This window comes from Pelophylax lessonae (genome assembly GCF_965119305.1).
Source record: "Pelophylax lessonae genome assembly, chromosome: 7".
NCBI classification, from domain to species: Eukaryota; Metazoa; Chordata; class Amphibia; order Anura; family Ranidae; genus Pelophylax; species Pelophylax lessonae.
The window spans coordinates 206,294,232-206,314,435 of record NC_138774.1 but is presented as its reverse complement, the minus strand read 5'-3'; positions in this window follow the sequence as shown (position 1 = coordinate 206,314,435).

Below are 20,204 nucleotides of genomic sequence, written 5' to 3'. Positions count from 1 at the left end.
ATTATTGATGCACTATAAGTTGACGTTCTACACATCCCAACTTGTTTCAATACCATACACATATGCTATTTTATGTACCTAACATATAACGTAATACATCCCTGCTCCACCACCTGGAAAGGCGTTAGGGGTGGTAACTTCCTATATCACTATTGAAGTATTGCACTGCTAGTAATATCTATATTACATCATTTTCATTTTACAATAATTAAAGTTCAGAAAAATATTGTGAAGAAATATTATGTAAAAAATATTAATAAATAAAGAATTGTAAAGTCCTCTTCATATGTGACCAAGATTTCAAAATACACTATATTACCAAAAGTATTGGGACGATTGCCTTTACACGCACATGAACGTTAATGGCATCCCAGTCCATAAGGTTCAATATTGAGTTGGCCCACCCTTTGCAGCTAGAACAGCTTCAACTCTTCTGGAAAGGCTGTCCTCAAGATTTAGGAGTTTGTCTATGGGAATGTTTGACCATTCATCCAAAAGAAGTGCATTTTGTGAGGTTCTGCACTGATGTTGGACAAGAAGGCCTTGCTCGCAGTCTTTGTTTTAATTCATTCCAAAGGTGTTCTGTCGGGTTGAGGTCAGTCAAGTTCCTCCACCCCCAAACTCGCTTGTTCATGTCTTTATGAAACTTGCTTTGTGCACTGTTTTGAATCATTTTGTGGAGAGGGGGATATGGTGTGGGGTTGTTTTTCAGGGGTTGGGTTTGGCCCCCTTAGTTCCAGTGAAGGGAACTCCTGAGGCATTAGCATGCCAAGACATTTTGGACAGTTTCATGCTCCGAACTTAGTGGAAATGCATAAAGCAAGGTCCATAAAGACATGGATGAACGAGTTTGGGGTGGAGTAACTTTACTGGCCTGCATTGAGTCCTGACCTCAACTCAATAGAACACCTTTGGGATGAATTTGAATGGAGACTGTGAGCCAGGCCTTCTCGTCCACATCAGAAACTGACCTCACAAATGCGCTTCTGGAAGAATGGTTAAACATTCCCATAGACACACTCCTAAACCTTGTGGACAGCCTTCCAAGAAGAGTTGAACTGTTATAGGTGTAAAGGGTGGTCCAACTCAATATTGAACCCTACGGACTAAGACTGGGATGCCATTAAAGTTCATGTGCGTGAAAAAGCAGGTGTCCCAATACCTATGGTAATTTGGTGTATGTCATCATCATGCGTCACCATGTGTGACATCGTGATTAAAACACTGCCACCTTAGTATGGTAGAAATATCAGCTTACCAGCTAGATGAGACTTCAGTGAAAGAAGGTCAAAAACGCTTGTGGCTAAACACCCAGCCAGGGCCTTTCTGTAGCATTTTCTATTGAGTCACCTTGAGACCGAAGTGAGGATCTCCACAATTGCATCCCCAAAAATGTAAAAGATACTTCACATAGTGTAAAAACCTTTTTGGTACGTTTAATAAAACATAAGATTACACTTACATCAATGTAGTGATAAAACGCCTAAAACTATTGTGGGGATGCAATTATGGAGATAGAATCTGGATGATCCTCACTTCAGTCTCAAGGGGACCCTATGGGAAACAATAACGGATGGTGATTACATATTTTGAAATCTTGGTCACTAATGAAGAGGATTTTACTCTACCTTATTTATTTATATTTTGTATATTATATTTCTTCACAATATGCTTCTGGACTTTAATTATTGTACTCAATTTGTGCACTATACTCATATCTTCTGTAATATGTGTATGTAATCACATTACTTTAACAGCGCGACTCTTTATGTTTTTATTAGTTTTGATTTTTATCCATTTTTCATGATCTGTCTTTCTTACTTCTGTTTGATTGAAACGAGCAGTGAACATTAGTTGTGGACATGTGCATTGCTCTATATGCGCTAAAGTCTATAGTCTATAATTCCTTATAGTACCTTTTATGGTCTATAGTCATAGTCAATAATCCCATAGACCAGGATATGCAAACTGTGGCCCTCCAGATGTTGCAGAACTACAAGTTCCATGAGGAATAGCAAGACAGACAGCCACAAGCATGACACCCAGAGACAGAGGCATGATAGGACTTGTAGTTTTGCAACAGCTGGAGGGCCACAGTTTGCATATCCCTGCCATAGACCACAGTCTCATATAGTCTGTAGTCCCATAGACCATAGTCCCTTATAGTCTATAGTTCTATAGTCCCGTATAGTCATAGTCTATAGTGCCACAATCCCATATAGTCTATAATCCCATAGTCCCATATAGTCTATAGCTCTATAGTCCCGTATAGTCATAGTCTATAGTGCCACAATCCCATATAGTCTATAATCCCATAGTCCCATATAGTCATAGCCTATATTGCCATAGTCCCATATAGTCATAGTCCACAGTCCCCTTTAGTCTATAGTTCCATATAGTCATAGTCTACAGTGCCAAAGTCCATAGTGCCATATAGTCTATAATCCCATAGTTCTTAGTCCCATATAGTCATAGGATATAGCCCCGTAGTCCCATATAGTCTATAATCCTGCAGTCCATAGTCCTTCATTGGAGAGAGCAAGAGAGGGTGGCTAAATCCCTAAGTACACCTGAATAGAACAGTTTTTTTTTTAAACCAGAATATAGTATCACTTTAGGAAGTACAAGGCTTTTGGAGAAATGTTTCATTTGCCATGTGTTTATTTGTTGGCTTCTGTATCTTTTATCGAAACCGTAATAAAAATATTGGAAAAGAAGTACAAGGCCGTTTTCTGAGACCCATCCATCCTTTTTAAAGTGAATTTCTAAATACTAGTGTATGAAAGAGTCCATTCTGTGTAGTGTTTAGTTAAATGGGATTGATGGCATATGCCAACTTGAGGATTTTACCCATAGGCCTGCAACAAAAAGGGTATAGATGTCTTATATGTGTTAGGAAATATGGGGTTAGAGTCATATAATAGGCAGTTTAGTGGGGGGGGGGGGGGGGTGTTAAACCACAAAACCTGTTATATTCTTGATCACATCTGACACATCTTACCAGAGGGTCTTAGCCACTCTACAACCCCAGAATACATATGTTCAGTGATCCTGTGTCTTTAAATTATGCATTTTCTATCAAGTCTCCTTATGACTGTACAGGCTTGTGAAGTATCCCCAGCTCCCTTTGTTGGACAGGGAAAGCGTGGGTCTCTGTGAACGTTTCCAGATCTGTAGAGAACCCTAGTTGCATAGGTAAGTCTACATATCCGTAACGTCATTTAGCAAAATATCAAAATCCCTCTTCCGATACCTCAATAGCCCAAAATTAAAATATAATGAAATACAACACCTCATAATAACCATCGACATAACTGATCGTTTAATTATTCTACCTTCACTAATAAAATTTATCAGGTGGAGTTCTTCTTTAAGTCAGTAGGCCTTGTAGTTTTGTTTTGACTAACCTGCAAGATAAACCTTACGCACGTGTAATTTGAGTGGCGTGTAAATTACCTGAACAGAGTACCGCGCACCGGAGTGGTGAGTGATGAAACACACAGACACATACTAATTGCATGATTTTAATTTTTTTTTTTTCATATAAGCTCATAAAACACGGCTGACATCTCAACAAGGCCTCCAGGGCAAAGCGTAAAGATACAAAAGACAATGTAATGTTTCTGAGGTATAACGATTTCAATAATACTACAAGTGATGCAACAGTGCTTTATCAGTTTCGTCTGCTACGTAGTGTCCCTGCTCCTGGCACAGACCTGTCATTGGCACTTGGCAGTGCTGGTGCCCAAGTGAAATCCGAATTGGCACAACCTTTGCCATCCTGCTGTCCCTTTTGACTTGAGTTCTTTAATCCATGGTAAAAGTATCACCCCTTGAAATACTGTCTTTTACAACCTTGAAAGGGTTTTATCTTCTCCGAAACTTGTTTTTTTACCATTCAAATGTACCACTTAAGGTTGAGGGTCTCAAGTCAAGTTTTAGGTACACATATAGTCCTGTGAACTCTACAAATCTGTTCTCTAACCGTTCTCAGTGAATAAGATCCTCCAAAGAATCACTGTCACTGCTCAAAAATCCATCAATATTAAATTTTAGTTCTCCGTCCACAGTCAGATTTCAGGTGCTTCACACAACTTTAGAACCTGGTTTCCCCTTCTGGAGTTTGCTACTGCAAAGATTTAAAGTCTCTTTCTCTGCTTGTACCTCCAGAGAATATAGCATTCAGTTTTTCTGGATCCACAGTCATGAAGAACAAGATAGAAATGTTTGATGATTGATGAGAAAACATATCCTTCACCAACTTGGCTGAAGGTGGTCTGGTCTCCAGGGGAAGAATGGTAGTTCCGGAAAGTTCCACATCACATTCAGTGGCATCTTCGCAGTAGATCTGAAGAAGCACGATGGCCGCAAGTATGACCAGCCATTTCTTGGCAGTGTCCTTCTCCTCACGTGGCAAATATTTCTTAACCAGAGGTGGGTACAACACCCTTCTGGGTTTCCTCTTAAGTGATGCTCGGCGACCCTTACATGTTGACCACGTCTTTCCCGCTTTGTCCATTGGAGTGTCAGACGAGTCTCTTCTATTGGCAGGACACATCGTTGACTGAAGGCACATCACTTTTTCCAAATCAAGAAGAACAGGTAAGAGGAGAACAGGTAGGTGCTCTTCAACTGCAGAGATCTGTCTTGACAGCAAATACCTGGAGTATATATACTATTTCCAAAAGGGCAGGAGGTGTTTCCCCAGGTTAATTTTGGACACTGTCACATTAGCTCTGCCCATGGAGCCGTCAAGCAGAGGCAATCTGGTTTGTTTACTGAGTAAACTTTTTTTTTTTTTCCAACTGGTGCCCTCAGGTGGTTTAAGAAGATAATAACATGGTTTGTGCAATGAAACCTGTCTTAGGTTCCTTTTGTGTTGTCGACAGATTCCTTTGCCATGACTTGAGGTTTCCATCTCTGGCTTATGGGGTGGCCTGGGAACAAACAAAACACTCTGTTGGCTGTGAGGGTAACTGCAATGTAATGATGCAAACATAGGCTGTTGCTAATGTGTAAATTCATCTTTGGATCTCAAGATGAAAAAGGTGCATCACTAAGCTACTATGTTTCACTCACACATACTGTATGTCTAAAGTAGATGCAAACCCTAAATAGATGACATCATTTTTTAAAGCACTGTTTTAACTTTTTACATTTAAAATACTGTTAACAATATTGAACATTTTGTCATGCTTTGTTGCATTTAGTGGTGCTGAATTCCTGAAGTCTTTTTGCAGCCACTTCCTATCTACATACATGTACAATATATTGTCAAAAGTATTGGGACACCTGCCTTAACACGCACATGAACTTTAATGGCATCCCAGTTGTAGTCCGTAGGGTTACATAGTTAGTCAGGTTGAAAAAAGACACAAGTCCATCTGGTTCAACCAAAAAAAAAAAACAATATTGAAAACCCAACCACACAATCCCATATACACAATCCTATACTCGCTGTTGATCCAGAGGAAGATGAAAATAAACCCCAGCAAAGCACGATCCAATTTGCTACAGCAGGGGAAAAAAAGTCCTTCCTGATCCCCTGAGAGGCAATTGGATATTCCCTAGATCAACTTTACCTTAAAAAAAAAATTTTAGTACCCATTTATCTTGGTTTGTACACCTAGGAAAGAATCCAGGCCTTTTTTTAAAGCAATCTAGTGATCTAGCCAGAACCACCTCTGGAGGGAGTCTATTCCACATTTTCACAGCTCTTACCGTGAAGAAGCCTTTCCGTATTTGGAGACTAAATCTGTTTTCCTCTAGACGTAAAGAGTGCCACCTTGTCCTCTGTGTTGACCTTAAAGTGAACAACTCAACACCAAGTTCACTATATGGACCCCTTATGTATTTATACATGTTGATCATATCCCCCCTTAATCTCCTCTTCTCAAGAGAGAATAAATTCAGTTTCTCTAATCTTTTCTCATAGCTGATGTCCTCCATGCCTCGTCTCAGTTTGGTTGCCCTTCTCTGCACTTTCTCCAGTTCCCCGATATCCTTTGTAAGAACTGGTGCCCAAAACTGAACTGTATATTCCAGATGAGATCTTACTAATGATCTGTAAAGGGGCAAAATGATATCTCTCTCTCTGGAGTCCATTCCTCTGTTAATACAAGAAAGGACTTTGCTTGCTTTGGAAACAGCAGCTTGGCATTGCATGCTATTATTAAGCTTATGATCTACCAGAACACCCAGATCCTTCTCCACCATGGATTCCCCCAGTTTTACTCCACCTAGTATGTATGATGCATGCATATTCTTAGCCCCCATGTGCATAACTTTACATTTATCAACATTAAACCTCATTTGCCACATGAAACAGTGCATTAAGGTCAGCTTGTAAGTTGGAGACATCCTGTAAAGAAGTTATTCCACTGCAAAGTTTGGTGTCATCTGCAAAGACTGAAATGCTACTTTTAATCCCAGACCCTATATCATTTATAAAGATATTAAAAAGTAAGGGTCCCAACACTGAACCTTGGGGTACACCACTGATAACTTTAGACCATTCAGAGTAAGAAACATTAACCACTGCTCTCTGAATTCTATCTTTTAGCCAATTTTCTATCCAATGACAAACCGATCTTTCCAAGCCAGTAGACTTTACCTTACACATTAGCTGTGAGTGGAAAACTGTGTCAAACGCTTTTGCAAAATCCAAGTATACTACGTCCACAGTTCAATGTGTTGTCCCACCCTTTGCAGCTATAACAGCGTCAACTCTTCTGGGAAGGCTGTCCACAAGGTTTAGGAGTGTGTCTATAAGAATATTTGATCATTCTTCCAGAAGCGCGGTTGTGAGTTCAGACACTGATGTTGGACAAGAAGGCTTGGCTCACAGTCTCCGCTCTAATTCATTCCAAAGGTGTTTTATCGAGTTGAGATCAGGACTCTGTGCAGGCCAGTCTAGTTCCTCCACCCCAGACTTTCTCATCCATGTCCATGGACCTTGCTTTGTGCACTGGTCCAAATCATTTGGTGGAGGGGGGATTATAATGTGGGGTTGTTTTTCAGGGGTTCGGCTTGACCCTTTAGTTCCAGTGAAGCGAACTCCTAAGGCGTCAGCATACCAAGACATTTTGAACAATTTCATGCTCCCAAATTTATGGGAAAAGTTTGGGGATGGCCCCTTCCTGTTCCGACATGACTGCACACCAGTGCACAAAGAAAGGTCCATAAAGACATGGATGAGCGAGTTTGGGGTGGATGAACTTGACTGGCCTGCACAGAGTCCTGACCTCAACCCAATAGAACCTTTAGGATAAATTATAGCGGAGACTGCAAGCCAGGCCTGACCTCACAAATGTGCTTCTGGAAGAATGGTCAAACATTCCCATAGACACACTCCTAAACCTTGTGGACAGCCTTCCCAGAAGAGTTGAAGCTGTTATAGCTGCAAAGGGTGGGCCAACTCAATATTGAACCCTACGGACTAAAACTGGGATGCTATTAAAGTTCAAGTGCGTGCAAAGTCAGGCATCAGAATACTTTTGACAACATAGTGTATATCAGGATCTGTAATGCTACATGTAATTTCCCAGATGGGTTTCCTGATACTTACAACAGTGGACCATGCCTGTGTAATGTGTGATAAAACGGCCATTTTAAGTCCCCACCAGAAGCCTGTGTTACAGTGTGACAGTCCAGGAGTACAATTAGGAGATGGGGACAGAGCACTGTCACACTATAGCAGGGAGTGCCTGAACAAGAAACATCATAGTAGGATAACCAGGTATTATTTTTAATAAAAGCTGCAGAATTAAACAAAAAAACAGGACATTTGAAATTACATTAAGGACCTCAATATGTGCATATCGATGGAGAGGTGGACATTTTTGTACTTCTGGAGTGCCATACTACTTGTACATGTTCCTGGCATTAGACAGCACAGATCACAGGTGAAAAGCACAGAGCCAATTAGAGTGTCTCTGTGCCTTGTGATTGCTGTTACAGTCAATCACAGTAATCACAAATGTAAACATTGCCAGTGTCAAAGCTCTAAAATGTCCCTGATTTGTAGGGACTGTCCTTGATTTGGAACAAAGTCCCTCTGTCCCTCTTTTCTCCTCATTTGTCCCTCAGTTTGGTCTCATCTATATGATTGCACTTTTTTTAGCTTTCAAAAAGTATTTTCCAGTGCTGAACCTTTCATCCAAATTTTTTAAATTGCTACATTTGTAAATTTCAAAAGCCAGTATAAAGGAATAGTAAAAGAAGTCAGCTTAACTAATCATCTTTTTTTGTATAATACTCCTTTAAGAGGGTCTGGCATGGGGTGTGTCCTATGCTTACATACTTTTGCTTATAGGTGTCCCTCGTTCTCATCTCAAAAAGTTGGGAGGTATGGCAGTGTTTTCATTTGAGAGCCCTGCGCTACTTCCTCTGCCACCAATCATTTTCCTGCAGATCAGTGCTGTAAGTAACACTGCCCCACTGGTCCCACTGAAAGGGGGGACACGCTGAGAAGAAAGGGAAGGGGTACATTGCACATAAACGGGGCACACTGACCACCAATGTTATGGTGGAAAACATCACTGACAACCAACAATTATGTAGCATTCCCCAATGATCACTAACATTTAAGGGGGCACACACCACTGATGAATAATATTTAAGGGTTCACTCGCCACTGACCGGTAACATTTAAAGGGGGGCTCACCATTGACTAGTAACCGTAAAAGGGGCACTTACCACCAACCACCACCATAAGGCACACTAAGTCCTACAGACTGAAATCTGCAAGCTGTTCTGTACATTACATAGGCCTGACCCCTTCCTGCTGACTGTTGCACTCTATATGTTATTCCCTAAACCAAACTATTTTGAAGTCAGTCAAATCATCTTTTTTTTCATAACTTTTAGTTGTTTTTCCTTTTTTTAGTAAAGAATGCAAAACTAAGTGGTTATTTTAATAGTTTAAGGTGTTTGGGGCAGAACCAGAAGATATAAGCTACTGTGCCTACTTCCTCAGCACAGCAAGTGTCTGGAATGTTGTGGTCCAATTTGTGTAGTATACAGTATATGGAACTTGTTTCTGTCTGGCAAAGTATCTTATATCTTGTTTCCTGATACTTATTTGCCATCGAAGATTTGTGGACCAGTTGAAGAATCTTTTCTACCTGTTTAGACGTACAAGTCATGCCTAGCTTAGATTCCCATTGGTGTAAAAACTTTGGAGAGGAGCCATCAGTCAATGCGATAAGGAAGCTGTAAAGGAGTGAAAGTGTGTGTCTGGATGGTTCCCCTTTCCGACAGATAGCTTTGAAAGGCCTAAGTGTATGTGGGGAGATTTCATGAAAGTCCATAGATAGTATCTGAGCTGAATAAAGCTCCAGCTGTCTACAGGCGGGTCAGATAGGTCAGCCTGTAGGGGGAAGCTATCAATGTGACTAAAAGTCTACCAGCCTGAATGCCGCTGATAAATGAAGGTGCCTGAGTTTTTCATTGGTAAAGACTGGCATAAAGTCTGGATTACCTAAAATGGGTGTCATGGGCAAGGATCAGAGGGGAAATGTTGGTGGAACGAAACACCAATTGAGATACAAGGCTCCAGTGTTCTAGTTTTGGTGAGTCTGTATGTTCTGGAGGCCAGGAGATCAGCCAAAGCAGGCCCCCGAAGAGAGATAAGGGCATCCTTACCCTCCATAGCCACCTACTGCTTTGCATGCTTATTGCAGTGCCAGTCCACAATTCTTGTGAGGTAAAAGGCCCAGTAGTGTCTGGAAAAATCTGGGAGGCAAATACCCCCTTTAGTCTTGGGGCGAGTGAGGTGCTATGCTTGTAACCAGGACAGCTTATGACACCATAGGAATTCCCCGAAACAAGGAGCAAATTTGTTTGAAGAAAAGTATGGGTACGTGCACAGGCAAGGCCTGAAACCATAGGTGTGCGCAGCCTATTGCATTTGGGTTTGCAACCCAAAGCTCAAACACAAACGTGTGTGTGTGTGTGTGTGTGTGTGTGTGTGTATGTATGTGTATATATATTTATATATATATATATTTTTTTTATATATATATATATATATATATATATATACACACATACATACAGTATCTCACAAAAGTGAGTACACCCCTTGCATTTTTGTAAATATTTTATTATATCTTTTCATGTGACAACACTGACACTTTATAACAGTGTAAATTTGCTGTACCTGCAAAATAACTCAACACACAGCCATTAATGTCTAAACCGCTGACAACAAAAGTGAGTACACCCCTAAGTGACAATGTCCAAATTGGGCCCAAATTGTCAATGTTTTGTGTGGCCACCATTTTTTTCCAGCACTGCCTTAACCCTCTTGGGAATGGAGTTCACCATAGCTTCACAGGTTGCCACTGGAGTCCTCTTCCACTCCCCCATGATGACATCACGGAGCTGGTGGATGTTAGCGACCTTGCGCTCCTCCACCTTCCATTTGAGTATTCCCCACAGATGCTCAATAGGGTTTAGGTCTGGAGACATGCTTAGGTGTTTTTTTGGGTATTTGTTGGGGGTTTTTGGAGGCAGGCAAAACATCTGAACTTCTGTATAGGGGAATATACACACACACATGTATGTATATATACACCTACACATATATAGGTGTGAAAATAGCAGAACACTATGCTTGCGCTAATGAAATAATTAACAGGCATATGGCTCTGCTCCTATCACACCTATATATGTGTATGTGTATAAATACATATAAGTGTGTGTGTATATATACACCCCTATACAGAAGTTCAGATGTTTTGCCTGCCTCCAAAGACCCACAAAAAAAGCTCAAAAAAACGCCTGCACCAAAAAAAAACGCCCAAGTGTGAAACAAGTTCCAGGGTGTGGGAGCCACGATTCCTCTCTGTAGCAAACCAATGCCACATACCTGCCCAAGTCCTGTTTGTCCTAGAGATAGTTCTCCTTTAACATCAAAGCAGGAACATCTGTCAAGTTTGAGAACCGATAACAACTGGCTCATCGACTGGACTCTGATAGCACCCAGGACATTGACTGCAAGTATTCTTCCTCCACAATTTTACCTTATTTTTCTACTGCTGAATTATGTCTCTATTTCTTTGAAATACCTTTTTTCTGTAAATATTTTATTTGCAACAACGTTGACCTTTTCGTTATTAAAACCTTATTTTGAAAAGTGTTAACCTTGTCCCTAAACTCTTAATGCAAGCTAACAAAGAACATGCCTCTTGAAGAGTGCTACTGTACAGAATAAATACTCTGAACATACCTGTCTGTGGTGACAGTGTGTGTTACAGACGATTATTCTAAAAGCATAACTGGTATTGCTAAAATTACGAGATTTCTCCTGCTTGGACCAAACCGAGGTGGTGACATTTAAAGGGTTAATTGCCAAATTAGCCCAGTGACAATCCCTCTCAGCCTGCTGGCACCTAGATTGTGGTCCGGCGAGCTGGAAAATCTTTGTGCAGGGTGCAGCTGAGGTGGCATTGTTGCATAAGTGACAGCGTGGTGTGAGATTGGCCGGTCCTTTGTCACGAGTCAGTGAGGAGGGCAGGGATCTGATACCCACAGTCATCACAGAGGGTCATTTAACCCTTTTCCTGTAGGTCCAGAGCTTTAAGAGCCCACCCTTTCTTACACTCACAGGAGAATGCTACAGATAGTTGCTCCCTGCCCATCAGGAACCTGCCTACTTTGGCGGAAGAACAAGATGTGGAGGACCTAAAAATGTCCATTACCAAATTAATAACACTTTTAAAAGTTATGTAGATAGATTGTTTTTAAAGGGCGGAGACGTGCTTAACCTGAGGGTGGGAAAGGGTGATCAATGATAGGGGGGGCAAACACAGGGGGGCTGGGGAGTTTTTATGTCATAAACTCAAAGTTTGGCTTTGAAGCTTATGTGAGATATTAGTGAAGCACCCTCCTAGGTAGGTGCTAGAGAGAGAGTATAGTTTTGGATCTTTTCTGCTTACCAGAAAGATTGCAAGGTAAATCTATATTGTTCTCTGCCTACCAGAGAGCAGGATCTGCTAGTGAGGTCTTCTTATGGTGCTCAGGTGCAGCTCAGTTTGTTTGAAGTGTTTCACACTGGTCCAATAGGTAGGCATATTGGACAGTGGAAGGAAACCAAACGAGGGCACAGGCATTTAGCACAGTCCGGGTGATTGGCAGAGGAAAGTGCCTTGGTGCATGCTAAGATACTGTATAAATGCCAAGGGCTCGGGATCTTTCAGCTGGAGAGCGGGGTCCCGGAGGGAGGGGGCAGCTGCCCCTCCTCTGTAGAAGTTGCCAGGTGGTCGACCTGAGGGCCTGAGAGTTAGAGAGGAGCTGCATCCTGTTGTCCTGCAGAGCTGACTGGAAGGGAGACATTGGAAAGGATCTGATTCAGCATTCAGTGAGTAAAGATCTGTGTCATGTGGCCTGTCCTGAGAGGGCCATTTCTTCAGCTAGAAGAGTCAGTGAACAGGTGTCAGTCAAGAGGATGCTAGAGAGTGTCCTAAAGATAATGTAGTTGCTTCAAGTCTGCTGCTAGAGAGAGCAAGAAGACTTAACCCTTCCATACAAGTGGCAGTATGGTTAAAGCAGTGTGACTGCTTCCACAAGTAACCTGGTGAGGCCAAGAGGGAGTTGTCCTTATCAACTGTAAATAGTTCAAGTTGGAGTATCCCACTATTCCCTTCTCCCATCCAAGTTCCACAATAAATACCAAAAACCAAAGCTCCTGGACTGTTTTTTTTTTTTTTTTTTGTAACGAACTGGGAGTAAGGATGGATGTGTGAAATGTCCCCCCGTGTCTGTCTGCAGGTAATCAGAGGAGGCCCAAGAAGTTATCACACAGCAAGCCCTACGGGAACAGTGCTACATTAGTGATTGGATTTACACATACTATAAATTGAACCTTTGCTATACCCATAGTTGTTAATGACTGTCCACATCCTAAACTTTTATTTGCTCCTGTGTTTTTCCATCCAGCCATCTGGAATGGAAAAAGGAAGAGAACATGTCTGAATGGCTCCTATTGCTACACCTTTCTTTCCCAGTCTGAATGCTGCTGTGCAGGTGGTTACAGAAGACATCAAATCTGATTCAGGTATTTCTTCTAGGACATAAAAAAAAAAATCTGATGATCATGAGTACAGTACTGAATTTTCTGAACAAAATCTACAAGGACTGAGAAGACATCTTGTCAAAATTAGACATTATTTATCAAGTACATTTTTTGTTCCCTGATATAGGTTGTTGAGATCAGGCCAGATAGGGTTACTGAGCCCTTTAGAGAATAGGTAACCTTATATGAAGCCTGCAACAAGGCAACATACAATCAGCAGCACCTAGGCTTCCATCCGCTGTGGTCTGATGGTGTGGGAGGTGGTTCCTTGGCATAGTCCAATGTTTATTGAACGGCAGAATCACGCCAGGCTCTTAACATGCTAATACTGTTATGTAATCTTACATGCTAATTACTATTTGCAATCCAGAAGTCTTATGTATTAACAGGCTAACATTTCCATCATGTTAGTTCATTTAAAGGTCAACCCCATCTAAAAGAGAAACCTTGCATTTGAACTCACTTCGGTAAAACAACTGGCTTGCCTAGTGGCTTCTTTGTAACTCCCTTTAGGAGCCAGAATCCTAATTTTTTTGAGTGGCAAAGAATCAGAAAAAAATGCAAGAAAATGTTCTCAGGTACCGTATTAGTAACCAGTAATTTGACAAATCCATATAGCTGTCTGATATGGGGATAAAATTATTTTGGTTATCAGTGTGTAAGCAAGGGGGGTAGGGTGGTGGTTGTTTGTCACATCCTCCATGTTTCCCTCCTCATTGGGCACCAAGGAAGGGTCAAATGAGAGGCTTTCCCCTGGGATGGGTTCTTCAAGGGCTGAATTTACACCTCAGGAGCCTAAAGGCATAGAATCCCGAGAATTTGAGTGCACCCTTGAAATATCATACTTTTGTAGCACTGCCCCCTAGAGGACTGCTGAGTACACCTTACACCTTAAGGATTCCCCTGGGTTACTTGTAGCAACTGGTTGCAGAAAAGTAGTACTTTAAGGTCTTGGCTCAGTCAATGATCAGTCCAGGGGATATGGTTTTGTAGTTTTATTTAGAACTGGGATGGAAGAAGGGATGAGTGGGATACTCCAACTAGTAACTATTCACAGTATTTAGAACATCTGACTTGAGGATGCAACAAGGTCGCTGCTTCACTCTGCCACTGGAATGAAGGTAATATAAGTGTTCTTACTTGTAATTATCTTCAGGGTTCTAACTTGGCACCCCCTTTCTCTCTCTCTGTGCAGCTGACACCTGTCCACTTACTCTTACACTCTGGAGTGGTCCTCTTCCTGGGCAGACCCCTGGCAAGTTCCTCTGTACTCCCGGACACTGTTTTTCCAGACCAGGCTGTACCGGTTGCTTCTTTATTCACTGAACATCACGCATGCAACTAAACTTCAGCCACACCCAGCTCCCAGACATATACATAATTGTAACATTTTGCAGACAGCAACTTAACCCGTTGCTTACCATACTACATTCCCTCCTCTCTTTGAATAAAACATAACATGCACAACGTATTAATAAGATTAACAAAATGCATGGATGAACAACTAAAAACTTAAACTATAAACTCCTGACTATACACATAGTCCTTAAGGTAGGCCGGTGGATTAGTTGCTCGTTTTTCTCTTGGCCATTCCGATGTGGATGGTTGTGGATTGAAGTCTGGATCACTGGCAGTATCATCACTACTCTTTGCCTGTTCACCGTCTTCCGATACTTGACCTTCTGACTCAATAAATTTCTTCACAAATGAGGAATTACGCACTTTTGTGTGTCCATCTAAATCCTCTAAAACCACTTGAGTACCTCTTTTCTCCTTTACAACATACGGCTCAGGTTCAAAGGACGGAGCCAGTTTGTTAAACCGATCATTTTGAAGCAACACCTTATCACCCTGTTGAAGGCCACTAGGTTGACACTGGCGGTGGTGGTTTGCATACTGTTCAGCCCGGATCTTCCTTTCCTCATCAATATGCCAAAAAGGTTTCTGACTCGTAGGAGGACCCCCAATGTCTGGAAATTTTGTCCTGAATTTGCGACCACAAAGAAGTTCCGCAGGACTAACTCCAGTGACAGTATGCGGAGTTGTGCGATAAGCCAAAAGAAAACGCCACAGTTCCTTTTTCCAGTCTCTTCTCTCTAAATGAGCAATCCGCAAAGCTTTCAGCAAGGTTCGATTCTGACGTTCCACTTCCCCGTTAGCCTGTGGCCAGTATGGAGTTGTACGATGATGTTCAAAAGCATTTGATTTCAGATAATCCTGAAATTCCTGAGAAGTAAATTGGGCACCATTATCACTCACAATCCGTTTAGGCAACCCATGAGACGCAAAAATGCTCTCCAACCCCTCAATTACAGTTGATGATGTAGCTTTAGTGAGAACTACCACCTCTTGCCACCTTGAATAATAGTTCACAACAACTAAAAGATGGTGTCCAGATGGAATGTCACACAGATCAATGGCTAAATCTTCCCATGGTCCCTCAGGTAGAACAGTGTGAGTTACTGGTTCTGGTTTAGGTTTGCTGCCCACCAACTGACATGCTCGACATGAAGAAACCAAACGTTCCACATCCTTGTCAATTCCTGGCCACCAGACTTTCTCACGTAATCTTTGTTTGGTGCGTACAATGCCTTGATGGCCCTCAAGGGCTAAATGTAATGTACGTTTCCGTAAGTCTTTCGGCATCACAATACGATTGCCACGTAAAACTAGTTGCCCTGCAAAACTCAGCTCTTGTTTGATTCTGTGATAGCTTGGGTCACAATCCACCCAAACCCCTTGTCTTACACATTTTCTCAACCGAGCAATTTCCGGATCCACAGATGACAATTCTTCAACCTCCCGCGGTGTCAATGCCTGAGGCATGGCGTTAGTAGCCACAAAACGAATGTACTCTTCTGCTAGGTTATGAACAGGTGCTGAAGACTGAGGCAATCTGGAAAGTGCATCTGCCGCATTAGTCGGTCCCGGGCTGTACCGCACTGTAAATCGATACGGTAACAATCTGAGAACCCATCTTTCAATTCTGGCGGATGGTTTTGAGCGTGGCGAATATATCACTTCCAGAGGCTTGTGGTCTGTGATGATTTCAAAATCAAGGCCGTAGAGATAGGTTTGAAACCTTTCACATCCCCAAACAACAGCCAAAGCTTCTTTCTCGGTCTGAGAATAACGTCTCTCTACATCAGTAAGGGATCTGCTTGCATACTGAATAGGCCTGTAATCGCCTGTGCATTGTCTCTGAACCAAGATGGCGCCTAACCCCACAGGGCTAGCATCGACAATAACTTGGGTGTGTGCAGTAGGATTGAAATAAGCCAAAGTTGTGGCGCAAGTCAGCCGTCTCTTAAGTTCATCAAATGCACCTTGTTCCAAAAGGCCCCACTTCCAAGGGACTGCTTTGCGAGTTAACAATCTCAACGGTTCACTGACAGTCACCATATCTGGAATAAACTTGGCACAGTAATTCACTAGCCCAAGAAAACTGCGTACTTCTGCTGGGTTTTCAGGATTTCTGGCATCAGACACAGCTTTAATTTTACAGTCCTCCGGACCAATGCCCCTGTCAGACAGCACATGGCCCATAAAAGTCATTTTATTCATTTGAAATGTGCACTTCTTCTCATTTAATGTTAACCCTTTCTCCTTCAAGCGATTTAGCACTGCACGGAGACGTTCATCGTGCTCCTGTGTGTTTGTTCCCCACACAATTATATCATCAGAAATGTTATGCGTGCCTTCACAACCATGTAGCACCTGCTGAATCACATGTTGATAGGCCTCCGGTGCTGACGATACGCCAAACATCAACCTCTTGTATCTAAAAAGACCTTTATGGCTTGCAAATGTAGTGATGACTCTAGATGCTGGGGTCAATTCAATCTGATGATAACCCCATTTCAAATCCAGTTTACTGAAGACACTTGCCCCATTCATTGCATGTAGAACATCTTTAATAATGGGAATTGGATGTCTCTCTCTCTGCACAGCTTGGTTAGCACATCTCATGTCCACACAAATCCGAATATCTGTGCCCTTTGGTACAACAACTAACGGCGATACCCACGGAGTGGGTCCTTCTACAGGTTCAATAATGTCAAGGTCTAGAAGCTCTGCCAGTTTGTGCTCAACAGGTGATCTCAGGCTATAAGGAAGTCTGCGTACTGGCTGTGCAATAGGCTTTACATGTGGATCAATGTGAAGCTCCAACTGAAAATCCTTTAATTTTCCAAACCCAGAGAAGCAATCTTTAAATTCCTCTTTCAATGCAGAAATAGCAGGAGACACCATGTTCACTCTTGCGCTGCCTACATCACGGCCAATCTTTAACACCCCTAGTGCCATTGCGGTTTGACGACCAAGCAGAGGCGACCCTGTGCCATCTACAACATAGAATTCGGTCTGCAATGGAGGACCAGTCTCATGTGTTTGAACAGAAGTATAAAATTTGCCTTTAAGTTGTAGTGGTGTACTGGAGCCATAAGTATAAATCTGTTTAGTAGTGTTACACAATTTAAGGTGATTTTCTCTGCCATTTAGACTGTGCCAAGAAGCTAAGTCCATAACATTGCATGTAGCTCCAGAGTCAATCAACACTGACACATCTGTGTTTCCAATCTTAATGGTTAATGTCCCAGCTTGCAGAGAACACAGGGAGAATATAAATTCACAGTCAGGAGCACTCTCTTTATCCTCAGCTATAACATTTACTTGTGTTGATGGTCCTTTGGTTTTGTTATCTCTGGGTGTACTTCTACACACAGCTGCAAAATGACCTGTCTTTCCACAAGCATAGCACATTTTATTCTGTACCACAGTGCAGTCCTGACTTGTGTGTCCCTCTCTGCCACATTTACTGCAGGTTACATGTAAAGTCCTCTTTGGAAAACTCTCTTTCCTACTCCAGATATTCCTATTATTATAGGTAGGTTTGGAGACTGTATTAACAGATGCAGTGTCCTTGGTTTCAATATGCAGAGCCTGGAGCTCAGACAGTTCAATGGCTCTTGCAATCTCCTGCAGACTAGTAAGTGTGAGACTAGGTTCTCTCAACAATCTCCTCCTGAGGTGCACAGATGTGCATTTCTCTATGACCTGATCTCTGATTATCTCCTCAGTTACAGTCCCAAAATCACAAGACTTTGCCAGATATTTCAGCCTAGTCACATAACTGTCTGTGGTTTCTCCCGGTTCTTGCACAGCCTGTCGAAACTTATATCTTTCATAGGGAATATTTTTCTTTGGCTCAAAGTACTCACTCAGTCTATTCATGGCTGTCTCATAGTCTGAATCTTCCCCTGTTGCTCCCAGGGTTTCAAAAATGTCCTGAACTTGAGATCCAGCTAGATGCAGCAGCATGGCTCTCTTCTGAGCAGGTGCAGTCACTCCTGTGGCTATAACATAGAGCTGAAATCCCTTCTTCCACTTGTCCCAGCGCTGTGAGAGACTAGTGTGGTCTCCAGACACATCAAACGGTCCGATAGCCGGTAAATCCAGAAAGCTAGCCATCCTCGTCGCCAAAATGTAGTGTATTAACACAGACCAGGCTGTACCGGTTGCTTCTTTATTCACTGAACATCACGCATTCAACTAAACTTCAGCCACACCCAGCTCCCAGACATATACATAATTGTAACATTTTGCAGACAGCAACTTAACCCGTTGCTTACCATACTACAGTCACCAATGCCCCCAACTCCTCCAGTCAGCTTCTTTTGGACCACCGGATTCAGCCACACACTCTGGTTCACCAGGCTTGACCGCCTGTGACCACCATCCACTGCGGCAGAAGAGGAGACAGCTGTCACCCTCCTTCTGGGACCTGGCTTCCCACCCAAAGAACCTGAGCACATGTGTCCTTGGCTTTATATACCCTGCCCCATAATGCACAGAGACAGCCAGTCTGTGCCAATCCCTGGTGTAGTAACAAAGCCTGTGTGTCACTGGCTGGGTTTCCTCCACTGTCCAATGTGCCTCCGCATTGGACACAGATAAATCCCACACTGGACACATGGAACAGGCCTCACTAACAAATCCTGCTCCCTGAGAAGCAGGGAGCATATAAATTCAGCCTGCTGCTCTGCTGTTAAGCAGACAAAGCCAAAACTATGCTGTCTACCTAGCACCTATCTAGGAGGGTGCTACACTTCAGTACCCTATATTTTCTTTAGGAGACACTTCAAAAGCCCCCTATAGGTCATCAGTTTAGTGTTACGGAGGAGGTCTGGTGCTAGATTTATTTCTCTCACTCCGGCGTGCATGGCGATATGTAACATGTGTATCGCAATCAAGTTTTTCACGTGTATGCGCCCCCGAAGTGGGCGTTATACGTATATACATGCGTATATATGGGGGGCCCTCAAATTTTTTTTGGGAAGGGGTATATGTAAAAAAAACTTTATTTTTTTGCAAAAAAAAAAAAAATAGTTATTGCTTAACCTCGTTCTTCTTCATTACAAAGGGGGACAAAAAGTCCCCTATGTGTTGATTTTTAGGTGACAGGTTCTCTTTAATGAGACATGCAAGGTTTAAAAAACCCTGCATGTCTCCACTGGGCTCCACTGGATGTATTGCAATGCACATGGAAGCCAGGGACACAAAGAGCCTGACCTGGAAGTCAAGTCATACAAGTTGCTTCCTGGGTCACCAACAAGACAGGGAGGAGAGCAGTCGTGTGTCCACTGTTCTCCCTCCCCTCCACTGCCAGCACCCGCCATGTTGGTCCCGGGCCTCAGATGGGCAGACGGAGCCCGGAATACATGGCGGGGGTGTGACGGTACTCACTGTCCCTGGGAGTGAAAGACAGATACTTAATGGACACTGAGAATATGGCTTGGATTGCTTCAAATGGGGTCTGTATTTACACTTATACTAATGTGTATTGTACTTCAAAGGCAGAGACAGATTATCCCTATTGTTTGTGTTTTGAGATGTGATGTGTATTCTGTTAAGCCTGTCTGTCCCATTGTTAAATGTTAATGAACTCACATATTGTTTCTGTCCAGATGGCTAGATAGGGTTAATTCTATTTCTGTAAAAAATTTCATCTGCATATGATAATGTAATCAGGCAATCCCTGACCTGTGTGTGGTAATCTAATCAGAAGGGGGAGGTCCATGCTGTATATAAATTCTGTGTGACGGAAGCTTCCAGTACAAGCTAAGTT